Consider the following 26,481-nt stretch of genomic DNA (forward strand, 5'->3'; position numbering starts at 1 on the left):
TGAGGCCAGGTGGCCTGTGTCCTGCCTTGGGTGCTGAGTCCCTCCCTCTCTTCACCTCCACCACCTCTCTCACCAAGTGCTTTGGGGGAAGCCATCCACTGGGTCCTGTCTACTCAGAGCCCATGGAGAAGCTGACATGGCCAACAGGCTCTGAGTATCCAGGATCTACGTCTCAACAGCCTGGGAGTGAGCCCAGCAGTGAATCTCTGCCAGTGAAGGTTCCGAATGCCTACAACCACGACTGAGAGTTTGCACTTTGGAAGAGACCTGGAGTGAAGCCACTCCTACTCCCAAGCCTCAGAATCTGTGTGAGATGGCAAGTGTTGTTTCTTTTAGTAACTGTGACTTCAGTAACTTGATACACAGCAGTAGTCAACAAGTACAACCATCATTCCCTCAACACCTACATCATTATCATGGCCAATACTATTTTAGTACCACCACCATCATCAGCATCATGTCCACCTCCACCACCATCCTCACCATGACCAACATCACTACCACCATCAGCACCAATATCACCATGACTATCACCAAGACTACCACCATCAGCATCATGTCCACCGTCACCACCATTCTCACATGACCAGCACCATCAGCATCATGTCCACCACCACCACCATCCTCACCATGACCACCACCATCAGCATCATCACCATCAGCACCCACATCATTCCATGACCAACATCACCACCACCATGACCTCACATCATCACCATCAACTCCCATCCAGCTCGGACCACCAAAGAGAAGCAGGAAGGTGAGGTGGGGCAGGCGTAAGCTTCCCATAGCTTCACTTGGAGCTCTGGTGGGCTGCTTCCCTGAGATGTGGCTCAAGCAGCGCCCATTTCTCCAACCCTTCTCCATGTTCTGGTCTCCTCTAAGGTGGCCTTGAAGTTGCCGCAGTCCAGCTGCAGCAGAATAACCGGGGGGCTGACGAATAAGTTGTGTTCGTTGATACAGCAGGATTGGGAGCCGTTTATTGTAGGGCAACAGAGCTATTTATACATTTTGCACAGCTTATCTTAATTAGCATAAACTAGATACATCAATCAACCAATAAGGCATCTCCAAACTTAATGGCTCGCTTTTGTTACTTTTCAAACCACTCCCTCTGACATTTTGCCAGGCACCATCCAGACTTGTTTACGAACTCTTAACATTTCCCTGGCAAAATACCAGGTGTTATTTTTGACTTATTTACAGACCTTAACAATTACAGACCTTAACAGAAGTCTCTGAGTTAGCAGAAGTGCCCATGGGCAGCCTGGTGTAGGAGTTAGACTGGAGGTTGTGACTTCGGGTTCAAAATGATGTGTTTAGAGATGCTGAGGGTGATGTTGCCACCATGAGAAGCTGGGGAGTAGATCATCCAGGTAGGCTGTATGCAGCAGGCCAGGGCCCCCAGCTGGCTTCTCAGATCTGCTCTCCAGGGCCACTGAGCTACGGCATGAACCGGCCAGCAGGTGGCGCCTCGCCTAGCTTAACCAGCAGCCTGTGCCCAGCTCCCAGCTCCTCTCAGGACCAGGTCAGTCCAGGGCAGCCCAGGCCTGATCCGAGCAAAGGTATCTAACCCTCAGCCATAGCCCAGTGCCAGGGCAGGGAGTGACAGCCTTCTCAGAAGTCCCAGCTCTCATGGGTGGACCTCGCTGCCCTGAGTGGGCGTTATGTGGGTGAGAGGAGCACTTCCTACCCAGGGGCTCCTAGAGCTGCCCAGGAGGACCAGACCCCAGGGTGGACCCCCGGCTGCAAGCACAGGCCCTCTTAGGCTCCAGGTGGACTGACCCGTTCTGCAGGCTTGTGGGACGCCCTGAGGTTTGGGGCAATCTACATGGAGAACACCTGGGTGGCATGAAGAAGCAGGCAGCCAGTGAGCCAAAGGCCTGCCCCGGGGCCACTGTCTGGTGCATGGCCAAGTCCACTCTTGCTGGAGGGGAGTCTGGAAGGACAGGATTTCCATCTCCCATTGGCCCCGCAGCCTGACATCACCTGAAAGTGACTAACACATGTCCCCTTTAACCAGGGCCATTAATTGAAAACACTTAATTACTCTGCCCAGGAGAGAGATCAAATGAAGATTGTGTCCCTCCACAGCCACACGTATTGACTTTGTTCTTCCAATTAGCCGTCAGGCCAGCGGGTCCTCTGGTGAGACTTGACCTTACCATCACCTGAGCACTTCGGTGGCTATGGTCCATGCCAGCTGACCCCGCTGACCTGGCGCCCCTTCCTGCAGCACCTGCCTGGTCCTCTTGGCTGGGCATGGCTCCACTGATGGTTTCACACATGTGGTCACCTCGAAGCCGTACGGCTGCCCACTAGAGGAACATCCTGCTTGCAATTAACTGCTTTATTTAGGGCATATTTTCCTTCCAAAGCAATTAGGTTTTTGTAGCCTTTGGAGAAAGCAAGTGACCCGGAGCCAATACCTGTAATTCAGGCTCAAAGATGGATGAGACCTATGGTGGTGTGTTATTGCCCCAGAACTGGGCTGTGTCCTGCAGACATTCCCAGTAGGGACACACCTCTGTCCTGGAGGGAGGATCCCGGCCGGCAGGCCTCACTGATGTGGAGCTCGCAGGGCCACAGCCAAGCTTGCAGGCCACCCTCCCCACCTCCCTCCTTCCCTGTTCTGTCCCCTCCCTGGCCCTGTCCCCCCAACCCTGCCCAAGTACCACTGCATGCAGATGTCTGATCATGGACATCCTGGAGTCCACCCCACCAGCCTACAGCCTCAGTCCCCCGGTCCCCCATATTGTATGTGCTTCTTCCTCTCTGGCCAGCACTTGGACAGCACCTATGTGACATGTGGCCATAGTTTGTTCTCAGGGCTGAGCAGTATTCCACCTTGTTACCCCTTCACCTGCTGAGGGGCTTTCTGGGGTTTCCAGGTTGGACTGTGGCAGATAAAGCTGCACTGAGCTTGGTAAAGCTGGACATTTGATGGACACATGTGTTCCTTTCCTCTGGGTAAGTGAAATGGCTGGGTTATGGTCCATGTAAGTTTCAGCCATTCAAATGGGTGTGCAGTGGTGCCTAATTGTGGCTTAGTTTTCATCTTTCTAAGACAAGTAGCGTCCGGCATCTTTCTTGGGCTCTGGTGACTCTGGTAGAAATGCCTGCTCAGGGAGCGAGAGGTGTGCTCAGCAGTGCGCACCTGCCCAGCATGTGCGAGGTCCTGTGTGAAGTCAGGGCTTCCCTCCTGGAGCCCAGCCCAGCAGGTGTAGGCAGTAAGCACCTCAGGAGGATGGGCAGAAGCTAGTGGAGACTGGAGAGGGACTGGCCTGCAGGCCAGGGAGCTCAGGTCCTGGTGTGTGGGACTGTGGCAGGGGCCCAGACTCCTAGCATGGCCACACCTACCTGCTGTCCCCTCCTCTGCAGCCTCAACTCATCAGTGAGGCCAGCCATTGTCCTGCTGCTGAGCAAGGGAGGCAAGGCTGCTGCCCTGGAGCAGGAGTCCTGCTGAGAGCCACCAGGGTGCTCCCAGGGGGCTTCTGCCTCAGTCCCAAGCAAGGGAGGGCTGAGTCCTGAGGCCCAGTGCTCCCCGAGATGTGGAGAGGGAAAGGAGGATTCTAAGCAGGGCACCCCTCACCTGCCCAGAGAAGACCACCCTGCTCTGCTTGGCGCCTAGCACCAGGAGGCTGGACTCCTCTGGTCCCCTCCCCTTCCCAGGTGAGGCAGGTAGGGCAGCTAGCCTCGTGCATGGATGGGCCTGCCAGGCGGTCCTGTCCATGTGCAAAGCTGGCTTCTCCAGCTGCCAACCCACCAGGCCCAGGGAAGCAGGTTGCCCCAGACAGCGAACAGAGACACAAAGTGTGAAAAATTGGACTGACAGCCCTGCGCGGGAGCTCGCTGAGTGAGTGAGCAAGGGCCTGGAGATTTCCATTTATATAGCACATTTCACCAGGCTGGGCCCGTGCCCGGGCCTGTGCCCATGCCCGTCCACCAGCCCCACACCACCAGCCGGCCTGGGAGTGCCCACAGTGGGCAGAGCTGGGTGGGCAGAGGTCCTCCGATGAGTCTGCCTCTGCCCTGCACAACAGGCCTCTCCAGAGACTTGGGCGAAGCAGCTGCAGCCCAGGCCCAGGATGAGGACTGCTGGACACCCAGAAATGAGCTGCGTCCCCTTCAGGTACATGTGCCCCACCCCCATCATGAGGCAGCTGGAAAAGGACCTCCAGGGGTGACCCGGGTTAGGTGAGGTCACAAGGGGGCAGGTCCAGAGGACAGGAAGACACCAGAGGTGTGGGGGTGCAGTGAGAAGGCGCCGCCTGCAGGCCACAGGGAGAAGCGCAGAGCAGGCGGCCTGGGCAGTGCCTGGGCTCTATTCTGCCAACTGGGCATCAGTGGGGAGAAGCAGAGGAATGACTCCACGGGAGAGCCACCCACATCCCTGGAGGCAGCAGCCTGCGCTGGGGCAAGAGGAGCGGCAGAACCCACACCCAGAGGCAGGAACAGGACCGCCAGATGCTCAGGACAGAGCTCAGCCCGGGGACAGCGAAGGCACTGCTAGGCTGGCGTCACACCCCCAAGGGGAAAGCCCAGGAGGTTCAGGGCTAGACCCAAGTTCAGAAGGAAGTCCAGCGGGAGTCCCCAGGAAAGGCCCAAGAAGGCGAGCGTGGGCTCCAGGGTCCAGGCCTGCCGCAGGCGGGCAGGAGTGTGCAGCAGAGCCACCCAGTCGCCAGTCGGCCACACTCCTGGGAGGTAGACGCGAGGTTGCCAAAGGCGGGCCAGGACAGAGGCTGGCAGCCTGGCGCACCCGCCCCTGCCAGGAGGAGGAGCAGGGCTGCCTGGGCCTCCCAGCCGCAGACTGGCCTGGCTCTATCGGGCTTTTCCTTCCTTCTTCACGGGAGCTTTGGATCTTTTTCTTTATGAGTTTTCTTTTTAAACCAATTTTAGCCTTTCATCTCTCTCTGCCACCTTTTGTCTGTTTGGGGGAGAGTCTTGTCATTTGAAATGCCAGAGTTTATGTAGTCACATTTGTCAGTCTCCTAGGTTGTCTGTGTTTGTGTCACATGGGAAAGTCTGTCCCCTCTGGAACCACGTCTTAGGAACAGGGAAGTCCTCACTGCAGCCTGTTTTGATCCTTGGGGTGTGGGGTGCCAGGCAGAGGCAGGCAGGCGGCTTTGGTCCTACTGCCCCTCAGTGCCCACCCAGTGTCCACCCCAGTGCCCACCCAGTGTCCTCTAGTGTCCCCATTGACCACTCCAGTGTCCCCCAGTATCCATCCTGTGTCCCCTAGCACCCATCCAGTGCCCACCCAGAGTCCACCCAGGCAGGTCTAGAGCTCCGGTTTGAGCTAGACTTCAGGCCGTGGTGCCCTGCGTAGGTCTGGTCCTCTCCACAGTTCCCACAGTGTAGCCTGGCCACTACCCCCTCCTCGCCCTTGGGGTGGGGGTCCCTTCTGAGACAGAGGGCAGCGGCTGGGTAGAGGTCAAGACAGACCCTTCAGAGGCCCCCTCTCCTCTCACCTGAGGATGTTCTTGCCCACCCATCTGCACCAAAGTGGGTCCTGATTGGCTCACATTGGGAGTGGGCACAACTGGGCAGTCTGGTTTGGCTGGGTGCTCTTGACCGGCAGTCCCACTCAGTCTGACGGGGGGCTGAGCCACTCCCAGGTGGCCAGGGCTGGGTGCTAGAGGTAGTCCAGAACTGGCCCTGGGAGCCCAACACCTCCTGCAGAGCTCCTTGGGCCTGGCCACCGGGATAGCTGGAGCCCTGAGGGGTGTCCACTGCCACCAGGGCCTCCAGGGGGGCTTCTGGGAGGGGCTGGAGGGTGAAGGGTCTGTCCTCTGGTCAGATGGAGGAAGAGCATGGTGGGAAGCCCCTGGCTGGTCTGGGGACTGTGGTCACCCTGGGACTCCAGGTCCCTTAGAGGGACACCTCAGAGGAGGATTGACAGGTGTCCCTCTGCTCCTGTTGGGGAGTTGGTGAGCCTTAGAGGGACCACTTGGGAGCAGACAGGCCTGTTGTTGGCCACTGGGGGAGAGTCAGGTGGGCAGGGGAGGTCCCAGTGGATGGGCTATGGGACTCAAGCTGGGCACTGGGAGCACCTGGCTCCTGCACGAGGGCCACAGCTGCTGTTGCAGACCCACCTGGGCCCACAGGTGGTCAGCCTCAGGGCAGGACAGGGAGGGTTCGCTGGCTACCGTGGCACCCAGACGCTGGGTCTGCAGTCCCAGGTACGGCCCAGACAGAAATGCTCCAGGACGGTAGGCTTCCACTTGGGCTCTGCCTCCATGTTTTTTGCCGCCCGTGAGTTATCAATCTCCGCTCCCTCAAAGACAAATGCCGCATCAGGCTGGCCGCCCGGACCCCCATTTATCACCATTTAATATGTATTAAAGCGCTCTCACCTCTGATTGCAAAAACAAACAAAACTGCATGGACCACAGGCCGGCAACAGGCGGGAGGCGGCCGGCAGGCTGGGCACCCCTTCCCTGGTCCCTGGCCTCGCTGTGCTGGCCAAGGCTGTGGGTCCTTGCCAGGGTCTACAAGGGCAAAGACAACCTTCTCATTCAGCCTGGGCCACAGTTAGTGGAGGACACGGCCTGCCCCCCAGCCTGACCTCCCGATGAGGTCCTCATCAGTCCAGAGGAGTGGGTTGGCCCTGGCCAGCAAGCGTCCGGGAAGGCCCTGGCATGTCTGCACAGGTCTCCGTCCTGCGAGACTCATGACTGGCACAGGTGGCCTGGGATTTGGGGACCCCACTGCAGGGAGCCACCTGAGAGCACAGGAAGGGGTGGGGTCCTGGCTCTCCCTCCTGAAGCCCTTGGAGCCATGGCCCCCGTTAGAGGGGGAGCTGAGGGACACCCACGAAGGGCTGGGCTGGACCCAGGACCAACTTCCACCAGGAGTGGACCTAGCTCCAGGGAAACCTGGACACCAGAGCTGCAGCCGCAGACACTGGCGTGAACAGAGCCCCTCCCTGGCCAGTGAGGAGCCTCTGGGAGCGTCCCCTCCACAGATGGAGAAACCGAGGCACGGGGCAGCAGCTCCTACCCAGCCTGTAGACGGGACATGCAGCTACTCCTCTTCCAGTGGGGACCCAGGCACCCCCTCCCTGTTCTCTCTCAGGCATCACCAACCACTCCCTCGCCCATCCCATAATACGCCAGGCCCAGTCCCGTGGGGGTGGAGCCCCTCTGCGGTCCCAGCAGTGGGGGCTGCAGGGCTGCTGTGGGATGGAGGGGCACGGCTCGGGCCACTAAATCACCCCACGCCTGTCACCAGCACTGCTGCGGGAGCTGCCCGAGTGGAAATAACAAATGGCTGTCATTGTGGAGCCCAAACCTGTGATTATAATTATCACCCCCTCGGTGACCTTGCATAAACTTTGATCCCTCTCCAATGGAGCATTTAAATAGCCTTCGCTGCTGCTCGCAGAGGCCGCCCGCCGCTGTCCCAGCGCTGGCTCCCAGGGGGCAGGGACGCCTCTGGAACCACTGTGCCTGCTGGAGCTGCGCCTGGGCTGAGCTGGGGTGCCCAGTGGCCCTGCTCCCCAGGCCGGTTCACAGGAGAGGGCACTGGGGGTTGAAGCCCAGGAGGTGGCGCCAGGCACTGCCCCAGCCCTGTCGGGAAGGTCGGAGGGGTCAGAGGTGGTGGGGCCCTCGTCCCCTGGCCTTCATGGGGCTGGGGACCCAGCCACCTGCCAGCTCCTGTGGTACTCAAGGCCCTGAAGCTCTTCACCAGCCCGGGGTCCCTGCCACCTCCTGCTTGGCCAGGCCCCCTGCTTCCATCGTCCCCGACACTCATTCGCCATGGAGGGTCCAGGCCCCAAGGACACTTCAAAGATCTGGCTTTGTGGCTTTGCCCAAGGCACCAGGGAGACCCTATCCTACAGCTCACGGTCCCTCAAGAGTAACTCCCCTCCAAGGACAGGACCCAGCACATGAAGCCCAGGGCCCAGCCCTGCTGGACAGCCCAGCCCTGCTGGACGGCCACACCTGGGAGCCCTCCTTGGGGCGTGAGGGATCTGGACATGAATCAGTGTTCCTCTATGGCCCCCGAACACATGGCCCTCCTACCCAAGGCTGCCCAGCGTGGCCTGTTCCCAGGTTGGGCTTTGGACTCCAGGCCTAGAGGACTGGGCCCATGACCCTCGGGGCCCAACAGACTGGGACGCACAGCTGCCCCGTCCAGCCCTCTCACACACAAGCCCTTGGTTGGGGGCAGGTGTTGGGGGGTGGTCTGAAAGCTTCCCAGAGGGCCAGAGCAGAGGGTCCCAATGCCCACCACCAAAGGCACTGACGAGTCGTGTCCTGGAGAAAGTCTTTGGCTTAGTTTGAGCAGTGGGCTCTCCATGTGGGTGAGAGGAGGAGTCCCTTATGTCTGGAGCACCCCCTCCCAGGTGGGGGGATGGGTGGAGCTCTGCCCTCCCTCCCTCCCTCCCTCCCTCCCTCCCAGGGATCGACCTGTGCTGGGAGACCCCAGACTACACTGCCCCTGGAGCTGACAGGCATTGACTAACTCATGACAAGTGCAGGAGTCCTCGTGAGGGTGGCCAAGGCCTGCAGGGGTTAGTCACTGTCCTGAGGAACCGTCCGAGCAGGCAGTGGGGAGGGAGTTCCAGAGGGTGTCAGGAGACCCTGCACAGAGCAGCCAGCTGCTCTGAGAGGCAGGGCCAGCCCAGGCATGGGGCCAGGGTCCCCTCTCCTGCCCTCACACGGCACATCCACCACACATCTGTTCCTACTTGCTGTGATAGCTGGAGATGCCAGTGACGTGCACCCATCTTCCTGGGTGGGACAGCCATGCACTCAGGCCCCCTGAGAGCCCCCCTGGCTCCTGCTCAGGGCCTGCAGGGTCAAAGTCCCCACAGCCACAGCCCCTCTGTTGCTTCCCCAGTGCCTGTCCCCCACGCGCCCCTCCAGAGCTGTTCCTGCCCCTGCTGAAGGTGCTGGGCTTGACGTCCCCTGCTCGGGATCCCAGCTCACCCTGGAAACTCACAGCTATCCTCTGGCCCTGGCACCTAACAGCCAGGGCTGTCACCCCAGAGTGGCTGGAGGGTGGCAGGAGGGTGGCAGCTCCAGAGAGCGCTCCCTGACAGTCCCTGCCCACACAGGGCTGGACCTGCAGGGAGACGGGAGGGTGGGGGGGGGCAGGCTAAGTGTCTGCAGGCCCCAGAGCTCAGGCTCACCAGGACTGGCTCAGGTGAGGTGCTGGGGCAGACCCCCCTCCGCGCCCCCCACGGCTCTCGCAGGGCTCAGCTGCACCCCAAGAGTGGGAGTGTGGTGCTGTTTGAGGAGGGAGCCCCCCCCCCGCCCCTTGGGGGCCTCAGGTTCTGGCCAGTCCTAGGCGAGGGCAGAGCTGGGGTCCCTGAGGCAGGTGCCTCTGGAGCTGGGAAGCACAGTGGCCTGGACGGCCGCGGCGGCACAGGTGCTGGGACTGGGAGTGTCACAGTGCCCGTCGTCCCACCGCTGTGTGGTGACAGCCCAGCCCCAAATGAGCCACTCTGAGGCCACATAATTGCTGGCTGCCATGGGATCACCCTTGACCCTCACAGGAATGGCTGTCAGATCAGTGCCAAAACCTAGCTCTTGGGGCTCAGAGGGGTTGTCCCCACCTCTCCTGGGTGATGGTCTCTGTTCCTGGGGGACCTTTCACTGTAAGAGCAGCCAAGCGATGCTCCCTGTCGACGGGGGCTGCAGTTCTCCCCCCAGACCACCTGGGTCCTCAGGGACTTCCCCAGGGAAGCCAAGGGGCAGACCGCTGGGGTGCAGACCCCACAGAGCCGAAAGCAGATAGAGTGCGCCTGCGGTGGGGGCCCTCACTCCAAGGCCACCATGGGTAAGTCTGGCTGTCCCCACCCTCACTGTCCTCCTGGGGGAGCCACCATCTATCCCAGAGCCTACTGGGCCCCTCCCTGTACCCACCTGTGGCCACACCCACCAGGAGGCTGGTCGTGGGAAGGCGCGAGCCACCATCCGAGATGTGTCCCAAGGCCTGGGTGGGAGCACCCTGCCACTCTGCTGCCTTCCTCAGGCCTCCCTCTTACAGCGGGCCCCTGGCTCCAGAAAGGCAGGTGGGAGGTGGCCCAGGCCCTGGGCAGCCCTGGAGAAGCTCTGGTGCTGTCCACCCTGTGTCGGGGCTTGGTTCCCTGACCAGCTGAGAGGGTTCCGGCCCAGTCTCTCCAAAACAATCAAGAGGGGAAGAAGAAAATACATCCAGAGGCCAGGACCACCAGAGGGCCACATCACTCTGGTGGCCAGTTGTGCTGTGCCTTGTGGCCACTGTCAAGACACTGACTTTTGACTGTCACACAGTGTCCCTCCCTTGTGCAAAGCTCTGGGGCTGTGCGGAAGGAGCAGTGAGGCTGTTGGGGGCGGGGGAGACGACGATGCAGACACGCATGCACACGTGCCATGCGCATGTGTCCAGATGTGTGAGCGCATGTGCATGGATGTGCACTCAGACCCACACAGCTGGACACTTGTCTGCACAGACAGACGTGCGGGGCTGTGCACAGGTGCACACAAATACTTGGGCCTCTTTCCCCAGCATGCACTCAGCCTCGGCCTGAAGCACATGAGGAGTAGTGACCTGAACACCCTCTTGGGGGCTCCACCTGGTCCAAGCTGCCAGAGAGAGGGGTAGTCAGAAGGGGTATTCAGAAGGCTGGCATGGGCATGACACATGGTGGGCCCAAGCCATAGGCCTGGCGAGCAGGAATGAGCGGCTCCAGGAGGGGTGCTCCGTGCGGTGCGTCCATCTCCGTGCCCATTGGCTCAGCGTCCTCCCTCTCCTTCTCTGCCAAGTGCTCACTCTTCCATTCCTCTCTTACCCACTCTTCTATCCAAGCACAGATCTGGTCCATCCACCCATCACTAGTCCATCAGCTCTATCATGGGCCTGTCTATCTATCCACCAAATCTCCATCCGTCTCTGTATCTACTGCTTCCACCAACTTACACGTGAATCGATTTTCCATCAACCAATTGACCTATGGATCTGAGAAGCCTGGATTCTGGTGGCCACAGGTGGTGCTGGCCCTTTCCAGAAATGCACAGAGTCCACCCATGTCTGGGCGGGAGTAGCTGTGCAGTTGGAGATAGAGCTGGCAATGTGACAAGGAGATGTCCTCTTGTAGGTCATTGTTGTTCTCACTGATTGAAAAAGTGGGTCCTCAGCTGAGAATGAAGAGAATGCAAGGACACTGGGCAATTTAAGGAAAGAATGGAGGGGGCTTTCTCTGAAAGCCAAAGAGCATGAGGAAGAAATGAATAGGGTTGCTTGGCCGAGCTAAGCACCTCTGAAAAGCTACAAGTGACAGACAGCTCAAAGACATTGTGTTTGGGTTCAGCCACATCCAGCTGCTCAAGTTCATGAACATATCCACCCACTGGCCAGCAGTCCACCCACCCAGCCATACTCCTCCACCTGTTCTATCCACCCAGTCACTATCCACCCATCCATCCATCCATCCACTCATCCACCCACCCACTCATCCATCCACCCACCTGTCAACCAACCAACCATCCATCTATCCATCCACTCATCTACCCATCCATCCACCATCCACCCGCCCACTCATCCATCTACCTACCCACCCACCCACTCATCCATCTACCTACCCACCCACCCACTCATCCACTCACCCACTCATCCATCATCCATCCATCCTTCCACCCACCCACTCAACCATCCACCTATTCACTGGTCCACCCAACCATAAACCCACTTATTCATCCACCTACCCACTCTTCTATCCATCCATCCATCCACCCACCCAACCCACTCATTCATCCACCTACCCACCCACTCATCCATCCACTCACCCCCCCTTCCATCTGTCTTCTACCCACCCACCATCCACCCACCCACCCTTCCATCTATCCACCTACCCACCCACTCATCCATCCACCCACCCACCCTTCCATCTATCTTCTACCCACCCACCATCCACCCACCCACCCTTCCATCTATCCACCCACCCACCCATTCATTCATCCATCTACCCACCCACCCATCCTTCCCCCCACCACCACCCATCTTCTCTGGTGTCCATCACACGCCCCCCTCCTCCACTTCAGGGAAAGGCATGAGTAGCAGGTGCTGACCCTGCCTTCAAGGAGTGTAGAAGAGGGATAGTGCGTGCCTGTGGTGGTGCTTGGTCCCTGTGTGTCAGGCTGCTGAGCCTCTGGGAATGATTGCCTGAGCCCCATCCCCCACAGAGTGTCCCAGCACACCCTGGACACCAGCCTGGGTGGCCCAGAGCAGAACTGTGTGAGCTGTGCTTGGGGCTGGGGGCACACTCACTGCCCCTTCCAGGCCAGGCTTGGCGCCCTGGGGCACCCAGGTCCACGGCCCACATCCTATAATGGCAAGATGGCAGGACATGAAAATGTTCATGTGCCCTGTGTGGCCCCAGGTCCCCTCTGCCAGCTGGGGAAGTGGGGCCCGGGAGATGGAGGAGCCCTGAGTCCCGGCCCCAGCATGCTGTGACAGTGGCCCTGGGGAGGGCTGCGGGCAGCATAGCCATGCTGGCTGTGGCTGGCCCTCAGAGGAGAGGCCCAGAGCTGCCCGCAGAGCCCGGTGCATGGAGCACCCCAGCCAGCTGGGTCTTCTCAGGGCCTCCTCCCAAGGCACGTGGGGGTGAGGAAGAGGCACGCCTGGGGAGACCCTTCCTTGGGCCAGGCGCTTAGCACTGCCCCCTGTCGGCTGGACACGGCTGGTCAGCCACCAGGCACTTGCCCCCTGGGCAGGAGGAGAAGGCTGTGGCCAGCTGGGTCAGCTGGGCCAGACCAGCTGGGGAGGGGGCTCTGTCTGAGCCACAGCAGTCCCTGGCTGAGTGCTGGGGGAGGAGGCGGGTGGTGACAGCGGCTGTGACGCCACACACAGGTGCACCCTGCAGGAAAACGGGCTGGGGACATGGGACTCCTCCTCAGCGACTCCTGTCCCACAGGACAAGGCCACCCCTGCCCTGTCCCACGCTTGGTGCCAGCTGCCTGACCGGGCATGGTGTCTGAGCCTGGACTGAGCACGGCTCTCCCTGGCTCCTAGCAGCTCCTTCACAAGCGTCACCCGTGGGACCTCAGTCATGAGGACTGGCTGTGGCGTTCCCCTGAGCACGCCCTGGGTCCCCACCCTCCTGTCCTGGGCCAGTGGCTGCCCCCTGGGTCACTACAGCTCCCTGTCCCCACCTGCAGCTGCTCTGAGACCCTGGGGGAGTCCCTGTGGTCATCCTGGCTCCAGAGCCTCTCCTCTGCGGTGACCTTGAAACGCAGGAGGAGCCCAGTGATGGCGGCGACTGTGCTCCCTGCCAATCTCAGCACCTCAGAGCTCCATCTGTCTGCTCCTGGGCTCCCTTCGTCAGCCTCCCAGACATGTCCGCCGCCCCCACCCCGAGCCCCCTGCAGCTGAGAACGCGTCCCCCAGCCTCCGCCTGGAACCTCAATGCCTCCATCTTATCACGTCTGTTATTTATGTGTCTCCTCTGGGCAGATGAAACAGGACCGCAGAAACCACAGGCCGCGCCAGCAGCAATGGACAGATAGACCCAGGGAGGGGCTTCACTGGGTTCTGGAGGAAGGCACACTGGGTCTCCTATGGGGCCCCCTGCCCTGGGCCATGGACAAGAACCCAGTGCCCCCCACCTGGTCCTAGAGCACGGTCCACCTATGGGGCTGGTCATACTGTGGGGCCCCTTAATGACTCCAGGGGACATGCCAGCTCCCTGCAGGCTCTCACACAGACGGGGACATGGGTAGCCTCACCAGAACACAGCAGCCAGTGGTCAGGCACAGCCGGGCTGGCCTGTTGGCTCTTGGCTAGCAGAGGGCCTTCACGGGGACACAGGAGTCCGTGCCCACCTGCCATGTGGATGAGATTTCTGCGTGGTCTTGATACTTGCTCTCCAAGCCCTGGGGACATTGGTTGGAGACCTAGAACAATGGTGACAAGTGTTTGCCCCCAAAATACAGAACCAGCAGGTCTGACACTGCAGCTGGGATGGGAGCGGCATGGAGGGGCCTGGGAGGCCCCTTCCACAGAGCAGGCATGGATGAGGGGTCCAGGCAGCAGAGTGCAGGAAGAGCAACTGTGCAAAGGCCCTGAGACAGGAGGTGGGCCTCTCACAGCCCATGTGCACTGTCCTGTGGAGACATTGAGCTGGTGGTGCAGCCAACTGAGCAAGATCCTGGTCACAAGAGGTGGAAGAAAGACTCCCAAGAGCAGTTCCAGAATTTCAAGCTAAGGGTGCCCCGGGCCTGCAGGGACTGTTTCCTGCAGCAAGGCTTGCTCTGGCTGTGGTGGCCAGGGCTGGGGAGGACAGTGCAACATGCAGTGCTCACAGCAGCTGGAACCAGGTAGTGATGTAGCTGCTGGCAGGGAGGGACCGACAGTCACCCCCCGGCTCCGTGGCCCTCTCCTGGGACTCCCCGTGCTGTGCTCCTCCAGATCCATGCTGAAGCCCAAGCCCAGCACACAGGGGACCGCTTGCAGACGGGGCATTGAGAGTCCATAAGTCAAAAGGGGCCTCCAGGGCTGACACACAGATCAGGGTACCTGCAAGGACAGCTCAGGAGAAACCAACCGTGTGACCTTGCTCTGACCTCCCTGCCCGGGGTGGGGTGTTGCTGAGGTGACTGAGCAGACCCGTCCTGAGCGAGGGCGGAGGTGTGGGGAGGCGCTCAGAGCTGGGCAGCGACAGAGCCTGGGCCTCTAAGCTTTGGGTGCCACTCAGGTGGTGGCGCAGCCTGTGGTTTCTGCCGTCCTGTTTCATCTGCCCAGAGGAGACACAGAGATAACAGGCTGACAAGATGGAGGCGCTGAGGTTCCAGGAGGAGGCTGGGGGTGACTCTCAGGGCCAGGGGCTGTCCCAGGACTCAGGCGCTTACTCCGCAGGCAGTGGGAACGCTCGCTCTCCTGGGCCCAGCCTCCCTCACACACAGGGGAGGGTGGAGGGCTGGTTCTAGGTGGGGGTGCTCAGCCTCAGTGGGCAGTGGCCTTTAGGGCTGTACTTTAAGGTAGGAGTCTCCCTGGGATGAGGACCCCAGCAGGCCAGGCCAGCTGAGGCGGGTATGGGGTGGCCAGCGGAGAGCCAGTGCTGGCTGTCCAGAGGCTGGGGGCCTCTGTGGGGAAGAGGCATCCTGGCTCCCTTGGTCCCTCTGGAAGTTCCAAGGACAAGTACCAGAGGCTGGCAGGGTCCTGCTCCCAGGGAACACAGGTCCCTTTGAGTTGGGTCCAGGGAAGCCCAGTCCACGGTCATTGCCCTGGGTATGGAGGCTCCAGCTGCACCTCCCAAGTCCAGTGTCCCGAGGCGGTGGCTCCCAACAGGAGCCCTTGGCCCTCTCCAGGGCGCAGACCCAGGTGTGGCCCTGCAGGGATGGCCGCTCCTGATAAAGGGGTGCTCCCCACATCCCCTGCGTGTGCACTGATGCCTGGCCAGGTACAGCCCAGCAGGGCCGCCAGCCAGACGCCCAGCGCCCCAGGAACCGTGGCAAGGAGGGGCGGCCACAGCAGAGAACGTGTGGGACGGAGAACCCTGCCCCAGGTAACTCAGTCTCAGTGCAGGACAGGAGCCTCTCCCTGTGCTGGCCCGAGGCCCAGTGGCCCCCAGGGGCTCCGCGAGGCCTCCAGGACAGGGACAGGGAACAGGGGACAGGGAGACGCAGCAGGGGAGGTGGTTCCCATTTCAGCTCCCACAGCCCCTGACAGCTGCTCCTCCGCTTCTTGCCTCTCAGCTCAAATTCCTCCACAGAACAGGGGTGAGAGCCGCTCGCCCCCTGGAGGCACCTGGGGGTCGCCTCCCCACCCCAGGCCTCAGGGGCCAGCACAGCCCACCCCAGATTGGGCCAGGCAGACATGTCCCTGGGATTCAGCCACACCCAAGAGGCAGGGGTGGTGCTGGAGCTGGGCAGGCTGCATCTGGGCTTTGGGCAAGGGGCCAGTGAGCTGAGGAGCAGAGGTGAGGCCTGCACCAGTGAGGGGAGATTCTGGGGGAATAGGGGAAGACAGGGCACTGCTAGGGTTCATCTGGAGCAAGGACAGGACCCCAACACACAAAGCAGCAAGGGAAGCTCCCTACTCAAACAGCCAAGTGGGCAACAAAACCTGCTTCAGGCAAGGTTTGAACCAGCAACTCCAAGCGAGGACCAAGTTGTATCCACCCTTTACTGGGAACTCAGAGGCCTTTTGGAGGTGGGCAGATGTAGTGCATGGGATTTCTGGGCACTAAGACAAGCCCTGGGGGCAAGGGAAGTGAAATGAGTTCACCAGGGTCATGCTAGGTCCTGGGAGCAGTGGGAGCAGGAATGGACACCGTCCCTGGAAGATACCCAGTGGTGACGTGGCTGAGCATCTCCCCCAGATGGAAGAGGAAAGCTATCTCCAGTGTGACCATGGAGGAGGGCCTGGCCCTTCTGCAGGAGCAGGGATTGGTGTGCCAGGAGGACACCCCCGTGGTGGCCACTCGGCATCCTTGGACTCAGACCCTCAGGCCTCTGTGTTGTGAGGGAAGGTCCCAGTGGTTCTGGGTGGCAGGCTTTGCTGGACCCTCAGCTCAGCCTGTGGAGCCCGGGCCTGGCCCCTGTGCTCCTGGTGCCCTGGTTCCTGCCTGGTGAAGCTGGCCTCCCTGCAGCAGAGACGCCTCATAGCCCCTCACCGCCCCACAGCCACTGCCCTCTCCATCAAGGGAGGCCCCCGGTCCCTGGGTGGTCTGCTCCCCAGGCCCGCCTCTGGCCAGCTGAGAGGGAGCTGCTCGGAGAGTATGTCTGTCACCTCCCACCGCAGGATCAGCCTCCGTCACTGCACTCAGAGCCAGGACGGCAAGATCACGGATTACAGGACACGCTCTCACGCCCGTCTCCGGGCCAGCAGCAGAACTTAATTATTTTTATGGGTCCAGATAGGGCACCCGGGGACCAGAATGCCAGGTCTGGGGTCCGAGCCGCAGACACTGCCCCTGCTTTCGCTCAGGAGGACCCGTGCTGAAGCTGGCTGGCCTCGTGGAGGTGGGCACCTGCGGCTGGCCAGCCCCTCGATGCCTCCTGTCGAGGAGCAGGATAATGGGAAGCTGCGTTTCGCTATTGTTCCTGCCCCCGAGAGGAGTGGGCCACCCTGGGCTCTCTGAGTGGCCGGCGGGGCCATCAGTAACTCTGAAGGATATTCAGCAATCTTTTTCTTCCCCCAATTGCCCACCACAGCCTATATTACAAATACATAAATCATAATGTTTCAACAAAAGCAAAATTTAATTTTCTCCTTTCAGCCGTTACCTGGGCCGGGTGGTATATGGCAGGCTACACCCGGCTCATTTATTACACCCGCTGAATGGATAATGGCAGACCCTGGCATGTGCACCTGTCAGTGAGTGAGCACAGGTGTGTCCAAGCTGGAAGGTGCTATTCAGCTGTGTGGCGAGCTGCTTTCCCTCAGACTTAAGGATTTCCACTTGGGATTAATTAGAACCTTTCCTTAAAGCTGGCGGTTGCTGTCAGGGTCTGCTTTCAGACTTCTTTTCTCTCACTATTCCCCTTTAGAACCTACATAAATGTTTTGTTTTTGTTTATGTTTTTTAAGAATGAGGTCTGCTTTTAGTTTTATTTTCTTTTTATTTCTTGCCCTTCTCCTTAAAAATTGGTTTTGTGAGAAAAGGTGGAAGCCGTTCTGCGTGTACCACATGCTGGGCCACTCCTGCCCAAGTGAGGGTATCCCATGTACATGCACATCTATGTACCTACAAGAAGACTGGGCACCACCATTCCCCAGTTCCTCTCCAGCTCATTTTCCTACTGATGCATTCAGGAACTTTAATTTAAAATCCTTATTCTGTAGGGCAACCTTCTCCAAACACAACTGCTACAACATTCCAATAAAGGCTCATTTAACCCCCCTCAAAAAATAAACTGCAACTATACTTATATAAAAGAAAGACAAAATTTATGATGCTTCAAAAAATGGTAGCTTTTAATTGCATCTATTTATAAACTTCAGCAACATATCTATGAAAAATATGTTAATGAGACAGGTCTCTGATCTACTGAAGACCAAAATTTTGGTTCCAGTTTCCCATATTTCTGTTTAGCTGTGAATCATTCAGAAATGATTAGGCACACATCCTCTCTGTAGGAAAAATGTTCATAATAAATGAAAAATTGATTCATCCAGGTGATGCTAAGGAATTACGTACTGTATCATCTATTAGCAACTCATTCCATCAGATAATGCTCAAAGTATAATTTGCAAGAATTTGAACTTAACTTCAGAACTCAAATGACAGAAGTGAAAACATGCAACATCAAACTTATTAATATTATTATACAACTACAGCATAAAAGTCTTGATTGAAAGACTCATTTTCTGACCAATATGTTAATTCTGAATGTTTCAAATTCATCAAAAATACCATAGAAGACAATTCCATATATAACCCACCACCACCATCAATCATCAGATTTTAAGCCATTACACAAAAGAAATTAGGTTTTAGATAAGTAGATTTTTAAAAATCCCATGTTAAACATTAAAGTTTCCTAATGCAATCTCTTAGCTATATCTTTGTGCTTTCACATCAGTAATTAGATAAGCATTAAGCACTTTAAGTGAACATAAAATAAACACAAGGAAAACAAAACAATGTAAAATGTGGGCATGCCAATTTCTTTAAATGTAAGCAAGCATGAGGATTTTCTAATATTGTAGGATTGGGGACATTGCTATTTAGGGGCTTCCCCATTTTGTCACAAGATACGTTCATGAATTCAATCCTACCTTGATATCCTATTTTCTCTCAGTGACATGTATACTGGATAAAGTGGAGTTGACCTAGATTTTTAAGCACAGGAACTGGGAACTTTCATATGCAGGAGAGCTCATTTTTCCATATCATTGGCATGTTGTCACTAAGGTACAATAATAATAGTAAACAGCATTTCTGTAACAGTCTACCAACTAGGACTTCCATTCAACAATGGACTGACACAGCAATGGGTGGCACAGAGAACAAGCAAAGAATTCTGCCAGTGCCCTTAAACCTTTGCCTCCAATCTATCAATTGGACTGCAAGGTACCTCCTTTAAATCCTCCATCATATTCTCTAAAGCAATATAATGATTCTATCCTTCCAACTCAATAATAGTACCACTTCATTAGAAAAGCACTGACTGCAGTGTGTGTGTGTGTGTGTGTGTGTGTGTGTGACTGCATTTTGCATACCACACAATGCACCTTTAGTTAATAAAAATAGTGAAGGCTATTCTTTTTTAAAGCCTGCAAGCTATCGTTCTACCTTAACAGGGATACTGTAGCACTATAGTATATTTTGCATCTATTAACCTGATTTCTGACCAATATTGGCAGGAAATAAAAAGATGGGTTTGATATGAAAAAGAAACAACATACCTACTCAAAATATACTTGTCATCCTCTGAACATTCTTCTTTTGAGCTGGGACATTACAAATGGGATATAAACCTCAGCATATCCTTAGGCCACAGCTAATAGAAACCAGTGAATAAATTCAGCAGCCTGCTTTCCTCCTTTGCAAGCTATGGTGACACAACACAAGAATACCATTATGGGAAAATCCTATTTTAAAAATGCCAATCCCTCTGTTTTCCAGTTAGAAGAAAGCAAAATATAAGAACAAATATAAACTGTGGCAGAAACGTGCATGCTCTTCTAGCTGCTTTTGATTCCAGTTGCTCTCCTTCCCCTATTTTTATTTCCATGCCAGGATGAACAAAATCTCATATATTTACAACATGCCCTGGTAAAATGAATATCTTTCTTCCTTCTGCAGCAGAAAAGTACAGAATAGCTTCCTATTAATAGCAGTCCTCAGAGGAGATTAGCATTTGTCACAAAGGTTCAAAAATTGAAGTTGCTGTCAAATGCAGCTTGAGATATTTCATGAAAGCAATAGCAAGTAAAGGGTTCATCTATATTGTTTTAAAATACTTTTAGAAAATAGCATTGTGAATGCTTTAAAAGTGGTGGATATTTTTAAGTTTCAGTTTAAAGACCCAAAACAAATTCATAAAACTTCTAAATAATTCTAAAAAGTAACAATGGGTTAAAATGGTATTTTCCTGAACTCTTTATTTAAAGGTAAAGAATTTTACTTTTAATGTTAACCACTAAAGCATACCATCATAACACCCTTCTACGTCTACTTGAAAATTAAACTATCCATCTCCATCAATAAAAGCTTAGTAAAGAAAGATCACCACTGGAACAAAAGTCACTACCTTCTAATAAAATCACTGTATTGAAAAAGAGATCATATTTACTTTCATGCCTGTATCCATACAATAAACTGTTCTTACAACTGAAATACTTGGCTTTCAGATACTTATACATTAGTTGTTTTTTTATATTAATATTTGGTACATTAAGAGAATTTTTTATTTTTGTTTAAAAACCTCAGATGGGTATATTTATAGTAAGAAGTTACTTTCAAAAAACTCCAAAATACATATTTTAGTAAACCAGAAATTCAGCACAGAATCACATAAGATAATCATAAGTACCATCCTTTAAAAATACAGGTCAATATGGAGGCAAAAATACAAATTATTTTTTTCCTATGAAATACAATCATTATGAATATGTAACAAATACATACACACATACATATATGGAGAGAGAACACTTATTTTGAAGCATTGACCAGTAATACACAAACTTTACAAATATTAAATTGATGTTAGCCACCACTGCCTAATATACCTTTTTTATTGAATCTATCATATGCAAATGTCCCACCAAAAAACCCAAAATTATATTTACAACTCCTTTTAAGGATCCAAACACAAAAATGTGTCATAAAAATCTTTAAAGTAATCAGAGAAAAGAGTATTTATCAGTTCCTTCATGGGCAAAATATATTTAAAAGGTTAAAAGAAAATCATGCCACTGATACAAATATACCATAGTCAATATATTTTGCATTATAAAGTTTTGATGTTGTAAATCAGAAATGTCCCAGGTAAAATTATTAGTGTCAACTTGTTTGAAAATCAAATAATACACACAAACACACACATGGACACGTGTGTGCTCACACACATATGTAGGCATCAAGGCTGGAATGCCTTATTCCACAATGACTTCAAACAAATTTTCTAAACCTGAAGCATTTACAAATATTTAAAAATATAAAACATAAAAAGCTATAGAATAATACATAGTAAGAAGGTGATATTTTAGAAAGTAAATTCAATTGAATATTTTCAAGCTTAGTAAAAATTTATAAAGCAGTAATTGCAAATGTAACTTCAACTTCTGAGATCAAAGACCCCAAAATTTTATAAAAATCCATGGAGTGAAGTGTATCTAGCAGCCAATCTGTCTGAAGAGATTCCTCAAAATTTCTCAGCAGAAAATAGGGTTAAAGAAGAATTTTCCAAATTTCAAAGAAGACATTTTACCCTCTCATGCAGGTGAAGACCACTTTATTGTAAAGATTCTCAAGTTATTATTCTTTTGTGAATAATCAACTGATTGAGAAAAACCAACATTTTCTTAATCTCATTAAACTCCAAAGAAACCAATCAAATTAATTAACTTTCTACATCAATTTTCAGTCTAGATTTTTCTTAGACACAGAGTATAATACTAGTTTTGTTGCATTCCAATATTTTTAATAATTATTCAAAGTAAAAACAAATAAGACTGCTTCCTTCCACACCATCCTCAGCAGCCTTAAAAACTCAAAAACCCCAAAGCTTGTGGACATTTATTTATATCTAGTTTTTATTTTTGCTTTAATAAATTGCTAAATCATTTGTAATTCTCTCTCATAAGCAAGTATTATGCCAAAGGCTTTAAAAACAGTCCTTTGAGTAGAAATACGGTTCATGAGTTATGCACTATTTTAAATTGCTTAACAATACCATTCCCCATACATAATTTAAAAATAAACTTCAGCCAGGTAAAATTACCCCAATTACAAATTAGCAATATCCAAATTAATCAGATTTTACTATCCTGGAAGAGATTCTATTAGCAACTATGATATATTTATAATAAGCTTTATACTCTAGAACTAAAAATTGTTTTCATCTACAGAAAAAACATGAAGAAAATGATAATGTTCAAAAAATAATTTTATGCAAGCTTAGTGCTCCACTACTTTAATATTGAGACTGGTAAATGTCAAAACCCTCAAACACATCATAAGAAAATCTGATTTCACTTACAGAACACTTGGTTTCTACTATGGACCACTGCAAAAAAACAGGATAGAAAGACAGCATACACAAAAGATATTCAAAGCATTTTATGAACATTTACTAATCATTAAAAATTACCTGTGAAATACATATTTTAGAGACATAATAAACAAAAGGCAATGATGGTTCTTGGCCAAGGCAGAGAAAGAGTCACTCTTGGCCAAATCTTACAACACCAATTCCTGGCTCCTGATAAAAGAAGAAGAGATCTTCAGAACTTGTGCAACTCTTAGAAATCTCATTATATAGATAAAAAAAAAAAAAAACTGAAACTCAGAGATGTTAATTTGTCCAATGTCTCCGTTCTAATGAGAAGCAAAACTGTTATCAATCTCTGATCTAGGAATCCCTCTCTAGAATCTCTGCTGTCTCTCTTTCCAATCAGACCATTCCACAAGATGTATGTTTTTATCTGAACTGAATAATATTCTTAAATGTCTCACCATATTTCAAATAAATAAGAATTAGAAAGAAGTATTTACTCCACCTATTAGATGTACCAGAAAGATCAAAGTAGGAAAGACCAAAAATAAAAAGGTGTACATAAGGAACTATTTTCCAAAATGTCCCAATTCCACAAGACTGTTTAAATAATAATCAGAGAGAAAAGTGTAAATACAACTTAAGCCAGTCATAGCATGGGACAAAATGGAAAAGCACAAATACCAGCCAGGCAAGGTAGTGCATACCTGTAATCCCAGCGGTTCTGGAGACTGAGGCAGGAGGATAACAAATTCAAAGCCAGCCTCACAAACAGTGAGGCAGTAAACAACTCAGTTTGATCCTGTCTCTAAATAAAATAAAAAATAGGGCTGGGGATTTGGGTCAGTGGTCGAGTGCCCCTGAGTTCAATCCCCAGTACCCCTCCACAAACAAAAAAATTAAGAAGAAAAAAAGCACAAATAATTGTCTGAATTTTTCTTGGTATAACTATTCCTAATAATTTTAAAGTAAAATTTAATTTGCCTACTGATTAGTACCATCTAATAAATACATTATGTACCTAAATTCTCTCTCCATTTTTTTCCTGATATGCCCTAAGAACAGACCTACCTTTCCTTATAAGGAAAAAGTTAACCTGTGATTAACTAAAAAGTTACCTGTGGTACAACTAAAAACTAAAAACATCAGCCACATTTTATGTGAGCAGGAACTATGTGATCTCTTTAGTCCTGACAATGTTTCTGCAAACTTACCTAGAATATCAGTGTTACTCATATTACCTAGACAACACTGCAGATTATGTCAAACTATTGGCAACCAAGAAGGGCTGTTAAATCTGTTAAAGCATACAAAAAAATTTGAAAAAAAGAGCAAAATTCTTAATATGTTTAAATTTCTTCTTACAAAAATAGATCTGTTTATATTTATGGATATATATGTATAGCTGTTATACACATTTATGACTATATATGTGTCTCTGTGTATATGTGTATATGTATCACTATTTGGTTATATCAAATTGAATATAAAATAAATTAAAAAGTTCTTACAACATATATATGTAGTCTTGCTACAATCAAAATGGGAAATTCCAGATGTTTTTCAAAGATAACTATGTTAGAAAGTTCTATCTTGGAAATTAACAGAACAAAGGATCTATGAAGACATAGCACAACTGTGGTTATGACCATGCCTTGGATTTACAGAGTACCTACCAATCTTTCATAATACAAATTGAGTATAAAGACATATTTGCACAGGCATATACTCATGCACATGCATAGGGAATTCTTATTTCATGAAGACATAAATAATGTAAAGCTCAGGATTCTCTCAGTCTGAAAGAGTTTCATAGGCTAAGAAGGATACTAAGTAAGGTAGCAATATGAGGAACAGGTATGTTGAAAAGTCGGGAAACACTAGGGAAGGGTTAAAAGAAGAAGGCAGAAGCAGGGACAAGGAAGATAATGATTGGCTGGCAGGAAATGGAAAATCAGAACAGTAGTAATTCCTGATATTTATGTAACACTTCCTATAGTTTCGGAAACAGTTGAAAGACATTAAGGTGTTAAGACAAGTATGTGTGTGTGTCTGTATGTGTGTGTGTGTATGTATATATGTGTGTGTGAGAATGCGTGTGTGTGTGTGTGTATTTATACACACACACACACACACACACACACACACACACACACAGTTGCAGTGGCACTTGCCCATAATACCTGTGGCTCAAGAGGCTGAGGCAATAGGATGGCAAGTTTAAAGCCAGCTTCAGCACCATAATGAGGCCCTAAGTAATTCAGTAAGACCCGGTCTCTAAATAAAATATTTTTAAAAAAATGGCTGGGGATGAGACTCAGTGGTTGAGTTCCCCTGTGTTCAATGGGTCAATTCCCAGTACTAAAAAAATCAAAAACAGGTATGTGTTAAAGAAAGCCATATATATATATATATATATATATATATATATATATATATATATAATCTCTGCTCTCACATTGAATAAAGATTTTTATTTAAATATGTTGGCCATTTCTCAGCAACTTCCTAAGTGCATCCTTCAATTCCTTTGGGTAAATAAAATAACAAGCCATTACTAGCTTTTCTGATGCATTGTATGCAAAACATTCAAACTTATTAAAATAAAAAATTCATTATACATGTACAGTATAGACTGGGTGTGTTGCTCAGTGATAGAGTGCTTGCCTAGCCTGCATAAAGCCCTGGGTTTTATCCTCTGTACTGCAAGAAAAGAAAGAATAAGATAAAATGTACTTGCAGTTTAAGGAACAGTTAAGAATATGCCTATACTGGATAAAAATATATTCATATAGAGCCTTTCTAATAATTGCACAACTGTGTTTTAATTTTGGTAGCAGCAAACATAGAAGTAACATTACCAAAGATGCATGAAGACTGTGTATATATATATATATATATATATATATAAATTCACAAGTTTTATATTTTGCACTATTTTGCTAAGAATAAACAATTGCTAATAACTTTTGTTTATTATAGTTAAAACCTTTTCAACAATAAGTATATCACATACCAAATCTCAAAAGACATGCCAGCCAATACTTGATACATTCTAAAGTATTTTAGAACCACCTTGATTTTTTTTATAAACCTGAGTTTCTAAAAAAAAATCTAAAAAAGTATATCTTATTCAAAATTCCAATTTAAATTGATGAAATAAAGATACTATTTTGAAAAACATATACTTATATACAAAATGTTAAATGCATATGTGAACCACTGTTGTTCCCACTAAAAACCATGTTAGACAATTACGTGGTTGTCAAATCTCTTTTTCTTCTACCTATTTTAAGTCTTGATTACAGGTTTTTATAGTATAACCACAATAATATTTGAATAACCTGAGGTAATACTTTCATGGAAAGCTAATTCTAATGATTCATCAAGATTATATACACTTTAAGGTATCCACAAAAAATGTTCTTTATTTTCAATTATTTTATTTTGTTTTACTATTTCCCAGGCTTAATCATTAAAACTTTAAATTCCCTAAACTTATATTCACATACAGTATTGCTAACTAAAAAGAAAAGATTTAATTATATAATATGTGAGAAAATCTTATACTTCAAAAACAACTCAATATCAAATTTGAACTCTATGACTCATTACTCTAACATGAAGCCTAACAGTTAAATTAAGGGTATAGTTCATAGTCATGCTATTTGGCCTAGTATGGTAGTAACCAAGAGAATTTTAGCAAACTGGTCTCCATTTTCATGACTATTTACAGATCCTTTTTATTTTCTAATTTAGAATTCTTCTCTTTGGTGATTTTAAGTTCTCAAAAACAAGTTAAGAATGAAGAAACAGTTGTAGTGAAAGATGCTCAATATATGGTAGTAAGTCTAAATTATAGAAGCTAACTAAAAAGTGTGTAATTTAAATTTTCTATGCCTTCAAATAGCATTTTAATTAAAATCCTGATATAACATATCACTAGCACATGTTATAAAAAGTGGTTATGTGCTGTGATCTAACCAAAACATTGCTTTGGCATTATGCCTAACTTTATTTGAATGCAATGGCTATCTCATAGAGGGTAAACTGTTTCTTTTCCTTTGTTTCTTATTGTATTATTAACTAAAGTGAATGAAATTTTGAATAAAAACAAAATTTATATTCTAGATTGACCCTAGGTTTAAGTTAGTGGTAATTTAATTTTAGGTTTCCTGACAGCCTTTCTAAGGCTATTTACTATAATATGTACAGAATCACTTTGAGTCTTTAAAATCAAATGAATGTTTTAAATAATCAATTATTTTTAGTCATTTCTCCTGGAATACTGAAACAACATAACTTGGGGGTGAAAATATTTTCC

The 26,481-nt window shown here is 50.6% G+C and overlaps 1 pseudogene; it reads right to left on the bottom strand.

Moving 5' to 3' along the window:
• Nucleotides 1-833: 833 nt before the first annotated feature.
• LOC144257153 (cilium assembly protein DZIP1-like) overlaps nt 834-26,481 on the bottom strand; it is a 39,004-nt pseudogene continuing 13,356 nt past the window's right edge.

The sequence above is a fragment of the Urocitellus parryii genome, chromosome 10 (genome assembly GCF_045843805.1).
Source record: "Urocitellus parryii isolate mUroPar1 chromosome 10, mUroPar1.hap1, whole genome shotgun sequence".
Taxonomy (NCBI): Eukaryota; Metazoa; Chordata; class Mammalia; order Rodentia; family Sciuridae; genus Urocitellus; species Urocitellus parryii.